At 36.6% G+C, this 14,767-nt stretch overlaps 1 protein-coding gene across 2 annotated transcripts in view; it reads right to left on the bottom strand.

Moving 5' to 3' along the window:
* The window catches only part of PRKG1 (protein kinase cGMP-dependent 1), a 1,198,754-nt gene that overhangs the window by 193,958 nt on the left and 990,029 nt on the right, over window positions 1-14,767 (bottom strand). The gene's annotated exons all lie outside the window — the stretch shown is intronic.

The raw sequence follows: 14,767 nt of genomic DNA on the forward strand, positions 1-14,767 counted from the left end.
CATATATTTTAAAAAATAGCTTATGATTATTTTAAAAATTAATAATTTAAAAATTTACAAATTTAAAAGGTAACATCAGGTACAGGTTTTACAATTCTTGACTATTTTTGTTTGGTAACATAAATTCAAAAGCCTTAAAGTGAAAAATTCTATTTCTCCAGGATAGCAAATTTATGTTTCTAAGGGAAAAAAGTGCATATGGATGGGGGTGGTAGAAAACCTGTATTCTTCTTATGGAATGTTTGTGAAAAATGTTCCTTTCAAACCAACATGTTTCCCCATATGGGGAGCAGGTTTGCAGCAAAGATGTTGTTGAGTAGACAGTGAGAGAGGCAGTCAGCCATCTGAGTAGCAGGCAACTGTCATTCACTGATGCTGAGGGCACCACTAAGCTCAAATACTCAGGAATATTCTAGAAAACAGAAGAACAGCCATTACACCTTATAGGATAAGCTCTTAATACCTACAGACCTGAACTGTGGGATAGTTTTAGAAAAGGGATAGTTTAAGAAACTGTCCTATAGCTGCTGAAAGGCAAAAGGAGGGGGATGGAGAGGTTCATTTGCTTTAAAATCATGTTCACTTAGCAATAGAAAAATAGGGCTGAGGCTAAGATAAAACCACAAGTATTTTTATGCTAAATGAGCCTCTGTCATCTAAATCATGGAGAACGGCAGAGGATAAATGTATGAATTATCTCAGGAGAGTAAGAACTAAGAGAAAACAGAAAAAAAAAGCAGCTATATGCTTCTCTCCCATGTACTGTTCTACCTAATTTGGGTAGGAAAGAAAGACAGTTATAAAATGAGACTTTCATGTATTGAGAACTCCCTACGATGCCCACTCTGCCCCCGCCCCACCCCAGTCTGGTCACTGTTGCATGTAAACGCGATATGGTCAGCTGAAAAGATAATAGATGATGGGACGAAAGAGACCTGGGTTTGCATCCTAGTTCCTCTGCTGACTAGCTGTTTGACTTTGCGCAAGTTACTTAACCTCACCAGGTCTCAGTTTTCTCTCAGGTAAATTGGGGCTGATAATGACTGTTGTGAGATCTAAACAGAATAATGTATGTAAGAGTCTTGAGCACAACGCCTTGGAGGACAGGACATCTGTCTTGTTTACCTTTAAATACCTGTGTCAAACAATAAACAATACATTTTTGCTGAGAGTGAATAGACAATTAAATTTAAGAGGGAAACATAAAAATGCATGCTGTTTAAATTTTAAATCTTGTAGCATAATGTACTATAGTAACATATAGGTAAAGTGGCTTCACTGTTTTAATTGATAATTTACCTTACATTTCCTAATGTGGGATATGAGGTTTAAAAGACTCTGGGCAGTACAAGAATAAACACCTTATACAAATGATACATTTCATTTTACTTGTGTATTTCTTTAATAAGTGTTAAAATTTATTTACCTAGAAATCCAAATCCATATTTTCAATGACATTATTGTTCAGAAAAAGGCTAATGTAGAGAATAGTCTCATCAGCCTGGAAACACCAGCTGCCTTTTGCAGAAGACAAAGGCAAGATGTTGCAAAAATCACAACAGTGGTATATGAATGAGAAACATCTGGGAAACTCTAGCTCCTTTCACTACCAGAAACTGCTCTTGGCAGGAATTGTGTCTCTTCTCCACCTTTGTCCTGTCCACTTGATCGCTGTTTGAAAGTCCGCACCCATAACCTCCAGGTGCTTGTGCTCAAGGATTGAAGGCCAAAAACCCCCAAATAGGCGCAAATTGTTTCAGAAGTAGTCCTGTGCCTGATGTGGTCTTTCAGTCTTCCTTTCTCCTTCTTATTGATTATCTGCTTGATCTTAAAATTCTACCGCTTTAGTAGTAAATTCTACCTGTTCTCTGCCTTCCAGGCTGAGAATCATAGTATCTAAACTGACTAGATACTGATCACAGCCCCAAACTGACTCCCAAAGACCTTTTGGCCTATTTTTGCCTGCATGCTTTGAGTAAGCTACATTGGACTTGTTCAAAACTCCATGACTTTGGAGAATATGACTATTACTGTCAGTGGGTCTCTTGCACTCATGGCCCTCTATTTCCATTTACCCAAATGAGCTCTGACGATTCTGTTATTGGTGACTGGGGTGAAGAAAGCTGCAGCACTATAATGTTATTAACAGATGCTTTGAGAATAGGAGCATAGTGAGCTCTGAGCCTCCCGAGCGTTGAATGGTGAAAGCAGTGGGGGGTAATGAACCACAGGAGAGCTGGTAGTTCTCTTCCTGACACTTGATTATATCAAGGATACCTCTAAAATTGTTTAGTGAGTTTGAAGACATTTTAACAGTTTTATTCAGAGACAAGTGATATAAACTGCACATGTTTAAAGTGTGCAATTTAAAAACTTTTGTTTATAGACACTCATGATTCTGTCACTACACCCAAGATAATGAGCAAACCCCTCATTCCCAAAGGTTCCTACTATCCCTTTATAATCTCTGCCTCCTGCCAATCCCCATCCCTAGGTAACCACTAAACTGCCTTCTGTCGCTATAGATTAGTTGGCATTTTCTAGATTTTATATAAATGGAATCATACAGTGTATACTCTTTTGATCTGGCTTATTTTACTCATCATAATTATTTTGACATTCCTCTATGTTGTTGAGTGTATCAACACTTCATTCTTTCTATTGCCAAATAGTACCTCATTGTATAGCTAGACCATGATTTGTTTACCCATTCATCTATTGATGCACCTTTGGGTTTCAAGCTTGGAGATATTACAAATAAAGCTGTTATGAACATTTGTGTGCAGGTTTTTGTAGGGACATAAGCTTTCATGTTTATGTAAATACCTAGGGATGGAATGGCTGGGTCATACTGCAGGTAATATGTTTATCTTTTTAAGAAACTGCCAAACTGTTTTCAAAAGTGGTTGTACCATTTTGCATTCTCACCAGCAATATATGAAAGTTCCATTTGCTCCACATCCTCTTCAAAACTTGGTATGGTCAATCTTTTAAATGTTAGACATTCTAATATGTGTACTGTGGTATTTGTGATCAGTTTCTCTTCATTAGTGAAATGTCTGCTCAAATCATTTGCCCATTTAAAAATTTTTGGTTTGTTGTTGGTTGTTTGGTTTCTCATTATGTATTGAGATCTGAGAGTTCTTTGTATATTCTGGAATCAAGTCCTTTTTCAGTTAAATGATTTGCAAATATTTTCTCAGTCTGTGGAGAGAAAATATTCTCTTTTCCTACTCCTAATAGTGTTTTTCAAAGAGCAGAAATTCTTAATTTTAATGGAGTCTAATTTATCAATTTTTTTCTTTTATGAATGTTTTGCTATGATACAAAAAAAGAATTCTTAACCTAACAAAAGTTCACAAAACTTGTCCCCCAATTTTTGTTTCCTAAAGATTCTGTAGTTTTAGTTTCACATTTAGGTCTATGATACATTTCAAGTTAATTTTGGTATATCATGCAAGGTATAGGGTCAAGTTAATTTTTTTTACTTAATGGATATTCAATTGTTTCAACACCATTTGTGGAAAATGCTGAACTTTCTTAACTGAATTGCCTTTGAACTGCTGTCAAGGATCAATTGGCGAATGCTATGGACTGAATTGTGTGCCCCCTCCAAATTCATACATTGAAGCCTTAACTCCCAAGATGATGGTATTAGGAGATGGAGCCTTTGGGAGATTAGGTTTACATAAGGTCATAAAGGTGGGGCCCTCATGATGGGATTAGTGCCCTTATAAGTAGAGGCACCAGAGAGCTTGCACTCTCTCTGCATGTGCATGTACCAAGGAAAGGCCACGTGAGCACATGTGAGCACACAGCAAGAAGGTAGCCATTTGTAAGCCAAGAAGAGAGTCCTCGCCAGAACTCAATCATGCTGGCACCCTGATCTTGAACTTCCAGCCTCCAGAACTGTGAGAAAATAAATTTCTGTTGTTCAAACCACCCACTCGATGATATTTTGTTATGGCAACCTGAGCTGATTAAGGCAACAATATACGTCTGGTTGATTTTGGAGCTTTTTATTCTGTTCCATAGATCTATTTGTCTATCTTAACATCAATACTACACTGCCTTAGTTACTGTAGCTTTAGAATAAGTCTCAAAGTCTGGTAGGGTTAGTATTCCAAATTTGTTTTTCTTTTCAAGTTCATTTGGCTATTCTAGGTTCTTTAAATTTCTGTATGAATTTTAAAATTAATTTTAAATCAATTAAATCATTTGTCAATTTCTATAAAAAAGCTTGCTAGGATTTTGACTGGGATTGCACTGGATGTATAGATCAATCTGGGAGAACAGTGTGGGGTCTTACGATATACAAACCCAGTGTATCTCAACATTTCTCTTGGAAATGTTTCATAGTTTTCAGCGTACAGTGTACTCACACATCTTTTGTCAAATTTGTCTCCAATTACTTTGTAATTTGTGATGTTAATATAAATGGTTTTTTTTTTCAATTTCTAATTGCTTGTCGCCTGATTAAACCATGGCTACCTATAAGATTATTTATTTTTTTTGTTGTTGGTGGTGGTGAGGAAGATCAGCCCTGAGTTAACATCCGTTGCCAATCGCCCTCTTTTTGCTGAGGAAAATTAGCCCTGAGCTAACACCTGTGCCCATCTTCCTCTGCTTTGTATATGGGATGCCACCACAGCATGGCTTGATGAGCCATGCCTAGGTCCACACCTGGGATCCGAACTTGCAAACCCCGGGCCACTGAAGCAGAGCACACGCACTTAACCACTACGCTACAGGGCCAGCCCCTAAAATTATTTATTGATATATTTGAGGATGGCTCTGGCAAGAGGTGGTAGATTTGAAGCCCCTTAAATACTACTTGAAAGGTCTGAAAAGGAATACTGTACTTGCCCTAATGCCTGGAACATGGAGTAAGACAATTATCACACAGCATATTTTTCTGAAATATCTCCCACTCCCATTTAATTGTATGAATAAGGAATGAGAAATATGAGGCCAAATACAGCTGGAAATACTTGTCTCATGTGGACACAATCTTAATCAGAATATATTAGTAAATGTTACATTCAAGATAATTTTTGGCAAGAATATTCAGAGGGCTTTAAAACATTTTTTTCAGACATCACAAGTGATTAGTGTAATGACAATGAATCTAACCAATTAAAATCTTTGTCGCCTGTCCAAAGTATGATTTATGACAAGTCCTTTTTCTTCTACACTCTATGAAGAAAAAATTAAGAAGCAATCATTTAGACTTGTAAAGAATAAAAATGACAGGGACACAAAACACTAGCTAAGTTCATTAACAAGGAAATTAGCTTCAAATGAAACACTTTTATAACTGTTTTTGAAGAGATTTTCAAATTTACATTCTATTTTTCTTATCTTGTGGCACCTGAAGGAAACTATCTGTCTGAATGACATGTTGGAGAATAACAATGAGGGATTGAATTGTTTTATAAGTAGCTCACTTTCCACCATTGAAAATGGCCTAATATTTAAGACAGCAGGGATAAAGAAACCATTTTATGGAAAAATACTAAGACACCCTGATGTTTCCCCAGCCATCTACAAAATTCTGATCCTTTTATATAAACAGTCATTCGTGTGAGCAAGCCAAAGCCTTCATCTAGAAGATAAGTCCTCTTTCATAAATCCCCTTGTATTTAACAGAATTTTTTTAAACAACCAATTTCCTAATTCATTTAAAACTAATGTATCTTGGGTTACTGATCAATTACTGACAATTCTTGCCTATTATAATAAGTGAAATCAACTACTAGCAATATATTTGAGTCAACAGCGCACACTAAAGCATTTACCAGATTATCAAGTAAATTCAAACAACAACAACAAAAATATTTTGTGCAACTAACTTTATATTCCAGATGAAAATATTCTTCAGAGAAGTCCAGAGAGCAGGTGGTCAATTTTGTTGATTAAATTATCTATGTTATTGTGTGTGTAGTAGGCCAGTACTCCCATACTAATATCAATAATTTGTCACATGTGTGCGAGGGAGGGGTGTGTGTGTGTGTGTGTGTGTAATTATACTTTGTAAGCAATATGGTTTCCTTAAAACCAAGATGTGATTTCCATAAATCCTCTCACGGGTTCCTTGACATCAAAGCCCAATGGGCTATTGTATCCCAGGTATCTTTATGTTAAGATATAAGAGGATATGACCATATCATGGGTCTAGGTGCCTACACATCAACAGGTCAGTTTCTACATGCTTAAGCATTTGGGTTCCGTGCTGTGCTGGCCTTCCACGTTCTAACATCTCACTTGAAGCTTGTTGTGAGTTTAGTTTTCATCCATGCCAGGAGGGACAGTAATCACAAAAGATTATTACAATGCCAAATGCCTAAAAGCAAAATATATCATGGGGATGATGATGACATAAAAGTTCTCAGTATGATTACAGCATAGATCATGATGCAGGGATGTGGATGATGAGACTGCGGTACTAATATGGGAACAGATCTCACAGCAGGGAGTGCCACAAAAAGCCTTTGAGAAGGAAAGTGACATGAGACTAATGGTTTTAGAGAGTGTAGTGGGTTGAATTGTCTCCCCCCAAAAGCTATGTCAAAGTCCTAAATCCCATTGGAAATAGAGTCTTTGTAGCTGTAATCAAGTTAATCCAGCTGCCATATTGGATTAGAGTAGGCACTAAATCCAATAACAGGTATCATTATAAAGAGAGAGAGATTCTGATACAGAAACACACAGAGGAGAGATGGCCACGTGAAGATGGAGGCAGAAACTGGAGTGATGAAGTTAGAAGCCAAGGATTGCCGGCAACCACTAGAAGCTATGAGAGACGTATGGAACAGATTCTTCTTTAGAGCTTTCAGAGGGAACATGGCCATGGTGACACCTTGATTTTGGACTTCTAGCCTCCAGAATTGTGAAAGAATAAATTTTATTGTTTTAGGCCACTCAGTTTGTGGTAATTTATTATGGTCACCCTAGAAAAATAATATAGAAAGATTGTCATAACTATAGTGTATGGAATGGATAGGAGGTGTACAAGACTGGACATAGGGTGACCAATTAGGAGCTGGACAGTAATCCAGGTGACAATCACAGTGGTACCAATCAGAACAGTGGCAGTGAGGATGGCAAGATGCGGGTGATGTTCAGAGTTATTTAGAAGGTAGGATCAACAGGATTAGTTGTCAGTGATGTGGGTATTTCAGGAGAGGAAAATTTAAGGACGATGTCCAAATTTCTGGTTTGAGAAATACTTATTGCAATAGTTGTCACTTGAAAGGGAATAGATTTGGTTGGGAGAGGAGAGAAAATGAGTTTAACGTTGTCCAAATGCCATTTGAGGTACCTGAGTGATATGTAAGTGGCCATGCCCCATAGGAAACTGGGTCTGGAGCTCAAGAACAAGTTTTGGGATGGAGATATAGATATGATAACACTGCTATGACACTTTATGCTTCTCCCATAATATCACTTAACACATTCTATTTTAATCACCTGTTTCCTTGCAAATCTTCAACCAGAAAGTAAACTGAGACCAGAGAATCAAAGGAATAACTTTTTTGGATGAAGACTGCTCTCCCCAACAGACCAACCTCCAGTTTCCCTACTTCTCCCATCTTACAGATAGAATAGTGGTACTAAGAAAAGCAATTATGGCTCTTCTCAGTCAGTTCTGCAAAAAGAAGCTGGCCCCAAGTACTGGCAGCTTTTTGGCTTTGGACCTTAGCCACAAATCCAGGACAACACAGAAAAAATCCCACTAGACATTCTGTTACATTTTACATAGATTATCCGTTACAATCCTCACAAGAATAATCTTCGCTAAAAAGCAAATTAATTATAATTCTCATTAAAATCCAAAAAGAAACAAAACAAAACAAAATCCCTAAAAGTCTCAAGTGCTGGAAATAGATAAGGGTCCTAAGGCTAGAGATGAGCTGGCGCCAGACAGGAGAGCTCATGAGGGGTGAGCGAAGGAGTCTGACCATGGTCTCACCAAAGACGGAGACTGGGACTGAGCCCTTCGTAAGGCCCGAGTCCTAGAGCATTCCTGTACACAAGACACAAGCTTTAGAAATAACTCTGTCGGTTGTCAAGGGGGTTTTCCCTGAGAGAAAGAGAAATCCAAGCCTTGCAACTGGGAGATCCGAATTCTTTCTGTCCTATCTTCATGGTACAGGGACATTCATCTAAAGCCCCTCCTTTCAGAGGCAATTACGAAATATATGAGACAGCTACACAGAGATGCTCCAATAACCTGGCACAAGAGAATCCCTCAGTCCACTAATGCCACTGAAAATGGGCATGCAGTAAAAAAAAACAAACAAACCAACTCAAAACCCCCACAAGCTATAGTAAACCATACAACAAGTACAGAGAGTCAGTAGATATGACAAATGTTAGAATTTGTACCCCAAAGGTGAAAGTATTAGAAAATTTCAAAGAATTTGATATTCTCAAAATAATTAATAAAGAGATAAAGCAAAGAAATAAAATATAATTAAGAAACAATATAAAACATATTTGAAAATAATAATAATGATAATAGTTAACATTATTTATTTATTGAGCACTTAGTATTTGTCAGGCCTCATTCTAATATACATACAAACTATACACATTATTTGGCTTATTAGTCTTCTCAACCCCATGTAGCAGACACTATTATTCTCATTTTATAAACCATGAACCTGAACACAGAGGGGGGAAGGAAAACAAGATCACACATCTTATAAATGATGGAGCTGGGATTTGAACCCAGGAAGTCTCATTTCAGTGCTCACACTCCTAACCTCTGTAGTGTGCCAAGTAGAAATTCTAAAAATAATTTTTAAAAATAGTCACTGGAGCCTAGTTAGTGGATGGACTGAATTTACAACTTGATACAATTGAAGGAAGAAGTAGAGAATTGCATGATGGATCTGAGGGAATCCGCCCAGATTCCATCACAAATGTAGCACAGAATGATACAGGGAAAGAACATATAAACATGAAATAAGAAGGCCAGGATGGTAGGACGAGGAGATTAAACCTAGAATATTAAGTATTCCAAATGAGAGAACAAAGAAAGGTGGGGAAAGGAAATATGCAGAGATAATGCTGAGAATTTTCTAGAATTGAGGAAAACTACATTCTCAAAAGAAAGGAACACACAGAGTCATATGGAGGAAAAATAAAATATATCTGCACTTAGACAGATGGTAGTAAAAATGCAAAACATCAAAGACAAAGAGACAACCATCAAAGAAAAAGACAGATTATCTATAAAGGAACACTGATTTGACTGACTGCGGACTATGGATTCCAGAAGGCAATGTAATAATATTTAAGATGCTGAGGCAAAATAAATTTTAACCTAGATCTCTACATGTAACCCAATACTTATTCACATATAGGCAAAGGCAGAAAGTATAAACAGATCATCTCTGAAAGATTACTAAAGAATAAGCCCAAAAGGAATGAGCTAGGTGTAATAAGCAATAGTGAGCAGAGTAATAGGTAAACCAAGTTGATAAACCTAAATAAGTAGTGTCTGAAAAAATATAGTAATCATAATGACTAATATTTGGGGATTTACCAACCAGGTGGAACTATATACTAGGAAACTAGACAGAATGTAGGTAGGAGTAATTTGAAGTTAAACACACAAAGATCCTCGTATTATTCAAGACAAGAATAGAGCTTGTCATGGAATGATTAACATTCCATGTTAGATATACATACTACAAATTTAAAGATTGATCATTAAAAGAATAGAAAAAGGTAAAACTTCTAAATTAAGGAATGACATATGCAATTCACATGACAGTAGAGAGAAAAGAGAGAAAAATGATATACTGACCCCAAACAAAACAGAATGAGATTTCACATATGTAAAACTTTAAAGACAAATAAAACAAGCTTACACATGCTTAGGAATACATATATATATATATATATACACACACAATAAAATATAGACACCTGAGCAGTGAGGATGCACATAGCCAACTTCAGGATGGTGATAGTGGGAGGGAGGGAACGGTCGGGGAGAGGATACAAAAGAGGCTTGAATTGTATCTATAATATTTTATTTCCAAATAAGTAAATGAATAATAACCAGATTCAAATATGGCAAAATATTAAAACATTATATCCAGTATTTGCCATATCATCTTATGTGCTATTATTCTATTAATTAAAATAAAATGAGAAAAAAACAAAGCAGGTTCAGAAATGTTAATTAACTTGCTCAAGATCACAGTCCATGAGGGGAGAATCTAGGGAATACAGACATCTGATACCAAAGTCTGTTAAACTGACTTGGCTTATTCATCCTTGCATTAACAAGGAAGGGCCTGGTATGTGGCATAGGTGTTCAGAATGACAGGCAACAGCTGGGACCATTCCTGGAGGGAAGGGCCCTGCTGACAGTGGTCTGCTATTAAATGCCATCATTTAACAGGGTGGCTCAGATCTGCATTTGGCATCCAGGGGTCTGTTCCAGCTGTAAAGAGGTCAAATCTCAACAAACATAGAAGCTGGGACCCAATGAAACTTAGAGATCATCTAGTTCAACTGGCTCAGGTTACAGATTCAGAAACAGAGACCCAGAGAGGTTAACTGACTCGCTCAAAGTTATATAACCAGTGAGTGGTTGACTCAAACTCTAATGTTACGTCAACTATACCAAGTGATCTAAACTTTAGTCAAGAAGTAGCAGAACATACTTGGGAATGGGGATGGTGATATAATGGTGATGATGCTGATGATGTTGACAATGATGATGATGATGATGAAGATGAAGATAATGACAGTGGTGATGATAGCAGCTAAGTTTTTTTGAGCACTAAGCTAAACTCTAGGTACTCACACAAATGCTTTATAAGTATCCCCTGGATTATTCCCCAGAACAGCCCAAAAAGTTAGGTACAATCATCATCACCATTTCAGCTCAAGGAAGAGCCTCTTAGGGTCTCATAATTTGTAAATGACAGAGTGGATCCCAAGCCAGGCAGTCTGATGTCTGAGCTGGAACTCTTAACCAAATGTCATGCTAAAGACTCAAATGATAGGCGGAGAGGGGAGGGACAAATGGGAGCACAATCCCATCTCTCTTAGGTTCAACTTGGTCTTATACATTTCTCATTATTATAGATGCAAAGTGTATTTGGCTTAGAATTTAACACCCTCTGATGCCTACGTGAATTCTATATAGTTTCAGGTCGGGTAGAGATCTTGAAGCAATGGTAAGTCAGAGTGTAGACGAATTGACTCATGAGTTACTAGACTAAACCTGAAGTAATTTCTCCTTAACACAACTTAGTTTTCATGTATAAAAGGAAGGAGTACTTCTGTAAAGAGTAAAACATTCTGCGCTCTCTCTGGTGTGGAAAACCATTATCACAGTAAAAAATAATGCTTGAGCCAAACAATACTGAATAATTTGCATCGTGTCATCCAAACAAAGTGAAAGCAATGTGACCCCAATTTTTATAGTAGTGAGATGCTATTGGTTAATGGATGTTAATAATATAGATTATAGGATGGCTAGATTCATGACTCTACTATCTCTATCCAACAAGGAAATTAAGCAGGTTACTTCTAGAGGCAGAACTTTGTACTGGAGTTCCGAAGTCAGCTTACTGAGGTCACATTTCAGCACTGTCATTCAATTATCTACTGTGTGCTTAACCAACACTAGTACTAGGCACTCTCAAATTTAAAAGAATGTTCAAGGATTCATTTCAATATTACCAATGTATTAACATTTTAATGATCTGCTGAACATCCTCAAGAAACTAAAACAAAAATTCTCAGTACATATAAATTTTGTGTGTGAGAAAAAAACAATCTGAAGTGCTGTGTTCTATACACACAGCGTTTGCTGAATATAAAATTTTTCTTCCAAGTATAAAAATCATATATTTGCAAAGAAGCATAGCTATTACCCAAAAGAATATACACCGTTGCTCAAAAGACGTTATCTCCTGAAGTTACATAAATTTTTAAGTTAGAGGGAAACAAGTGAAACAAATCAATCTGATTTGTGAAAAGTCAGAATTTCATGTGTGAAACATTGAAACTCAAAGAAATGATCAAAAAAGAACATAGAAACACAGAGTAAGAAATAGGTTACAGACATAGGACATCAAAACATTAAAAAGTCAAAAAAATCAAAACAAGAAAATAATCAAGAAGGGTTAATCTAATAGGCTTCCTTCATTTGAATCTAGTTATAGAGTTTTAAAGAGGCATATCTGATTGATAGAAATCACGAAGTGGCAGCTCACATGTCAAATTGCAGAAATGTTTTGTTTACCTGCAGAGCTTCTTTTTTTTAATCCAGTTACAAAATCACATTTCATGGTAAAAAAAACATATTTTTTTTTAAATCTAGTTTTTTCTGCTTTTCTTTTTAAAAAAATCGTGGCAATGAGCTGGAGCTCAGCAATTGCTGTCGTCATTACATAAGGCTTTCCAGTTTACCACCAGTTTTACCCACCTTTTTTTATTTATTTACATTACCAGCTTGCCCCCTATAGTTAAGTGAATTCAAACTCCTTATCCACTGTCAAATTCAAGTAGTGAAAGTGACCAATGACAGAAGGGTTTGCAAGATTGGGCATCATTAGAGAGGTTCATTTGTTCATTCATTCATTCATTCATTTACGCAACAAATAAGTGTTGAGTATCTGAAAAGTGCCAGGTGCTGAGCTCAAATCAGAATATAAGTATTTGGGATTTTTCATCGAGGTCACATGCAGTCATAGATCTGAATGTATACCAGGATGTATGTAATAGAGTTGAGGACAAAACATTGGTGAATTTCAGGAAATGAAATGAGAAATTCTAACAAGTGCTAACAGTTTCAAGGGTCTCAAAGAGTGAGGAATTTAAAGAAGGAAGGGGTGGTCAACAATGCAAAACTGGGGCTGAGAAGTGAAGTCAAATAAAGACAGGAAAAAAAAACACCTTTCTATAATTTAAGTAGCAAATCCCTGGTGACATTTAAGAGGGCACTTGGAGTAGATTGATAAAGCCAGGTTGAGTCATGAGAAAATGAGAGTAAAGGGCATAAGAAAGAAAGAGAGAGGGGATAGGATGGGGGGTGCGTGTGAAGGGAAATGGTGGGGGTGGGTGGGGTCAGGAGATGGCCTGTGAAGACGACTGAATGTGTGCAAAAGAGAGTTTTGGCACCAGAATGTTCACAAGAACATCGATATGCTAGAATGAATTCAATCTAGATGGAATACCATTAACTTAAATTTTGGTATCAGAGTAAAATTTGATAATTTTTCCATAAACCATATTCCCAAGATCACTTCTTGACACACATTCTCAGAAGATGTTTTCACCATAAAAGCTTTCTTTAATTGGCATCAAAATTCAGTGACATTAAGCCACAAAAGAAAAATCTGTCAATCCTCAATTATGTTTTATTTTCTGGTGTTCCACTTGTGATCGCAATCAGAAATGATTGAAAATGTTTCTGGTTTCTGGGCTCTGTTGCAAATGACAATTTCCACACAGGCATTTAATCTTGGACCAATGAAATCAAGTGGTATTATTCTCTAGTATCTTCTACATATATAATAATCAAGGAAAAGAAACAGTAAAGTACAAATAATGCGTTTGTGCACTTTATACTAGGAAGATAATGTTTATAGCCTTCTTTAGGGCATCTACATCAAACATGGTATTTCTTCCAACTTTGCCATTGGAAAAATCTAATGGCAAGTGCATGCTCATTAGATAAGGATCAAACGAACTTTGTAAAAGAAAAAAAAGAAAGTCAAATTCATTTAGTTCTGAATTTTCATAAGATAACGTGGCCTGAGTAAAATGACTTACCATGATCTCTGTTTCATTTCTGTAGCTGTGAAATAGTGAGGAAAAAAATAAGACCTGCCATCTGATTGTGGCTTAAAAAATAAAAACTCCCTAAATTATTTCTTTACTATGGTACTTGAAAGCAAAATGCTTAAGATGCAATTTTTTAAATGAAGTCATAATTTGAAATGGAAGCAAAACTGTTCCAAACATTTTAGGAATAAATGATGTCGTATTGCTGTTCCTCTCTAGTAGACATTCCTGCACCCAGAATTTGATACAAAAATAAAGGTTTATTGGTTATTTCTTGTTCAAGTGGCTTATATACACACAGCACTGAACTTCGAAAAGTCTCATCTATATATACTGATAATTGAGATGCGCTGCTTATTGGAATACAAGAGAAGAATACCCAAATATATTTGACATATTTGTCACGCATTCTGTAAAATGAGGGGTACCAAGTTGACTGGGTTTTTCTTCCATAGTATATGGGAAGAAATCCCAAGTGCCTGCTTCTTGAAGTCTTAGTTTACAAGTAGAATTTCAGTGACCTGGACTTCTACAAGTCCAGCCTTTAGAGCCCAACCAGAGTGAATCTGGATGTGCATTACCTCCACTTCCACCTCCTCCTCCACCTCATCACCATCACCAGCCATGACAACAACCAGCCAGAGGTGAGTCCCAGAAAGGCTTCACTGCTTTCTGATCTATTGTTTGTACAATCAGGGATTGTAAACAGAGATTTCAAAATTCTCAGCCAACCATCTTCCTATGATTCTGAGTGAAACTGTTGTCCAAAGTAAGCTTAGCAGAGACCTCTCCCTCTCTTTTAGAGTCTTTATAGAGATTGCTGTTAAGGAACACAAAGCTGAAAATTTTTCCTATTAATATAAAAATAATTTATTACAGAAGTTAGCCAATCTATTCCATAGCCTATCTAAATGGATTACAAGTCCCGCTGGAAATAAATAAAAAT

Source organism: Diceros bicornis, chromosome 6, assembly GCF_020826845.1.
Source record: "Diceros bicornis minor isolate mBicDic1 chromosome 6, mDicBic1.mat.cur, whole genome shotgun sequence".
Taxonomy (NCBI): Eukaryota; Metazoa; Chordata; class Mammalia; order Perissodactyla; family Rhinocerotidae; genus Diceros; species Diceros bicornis.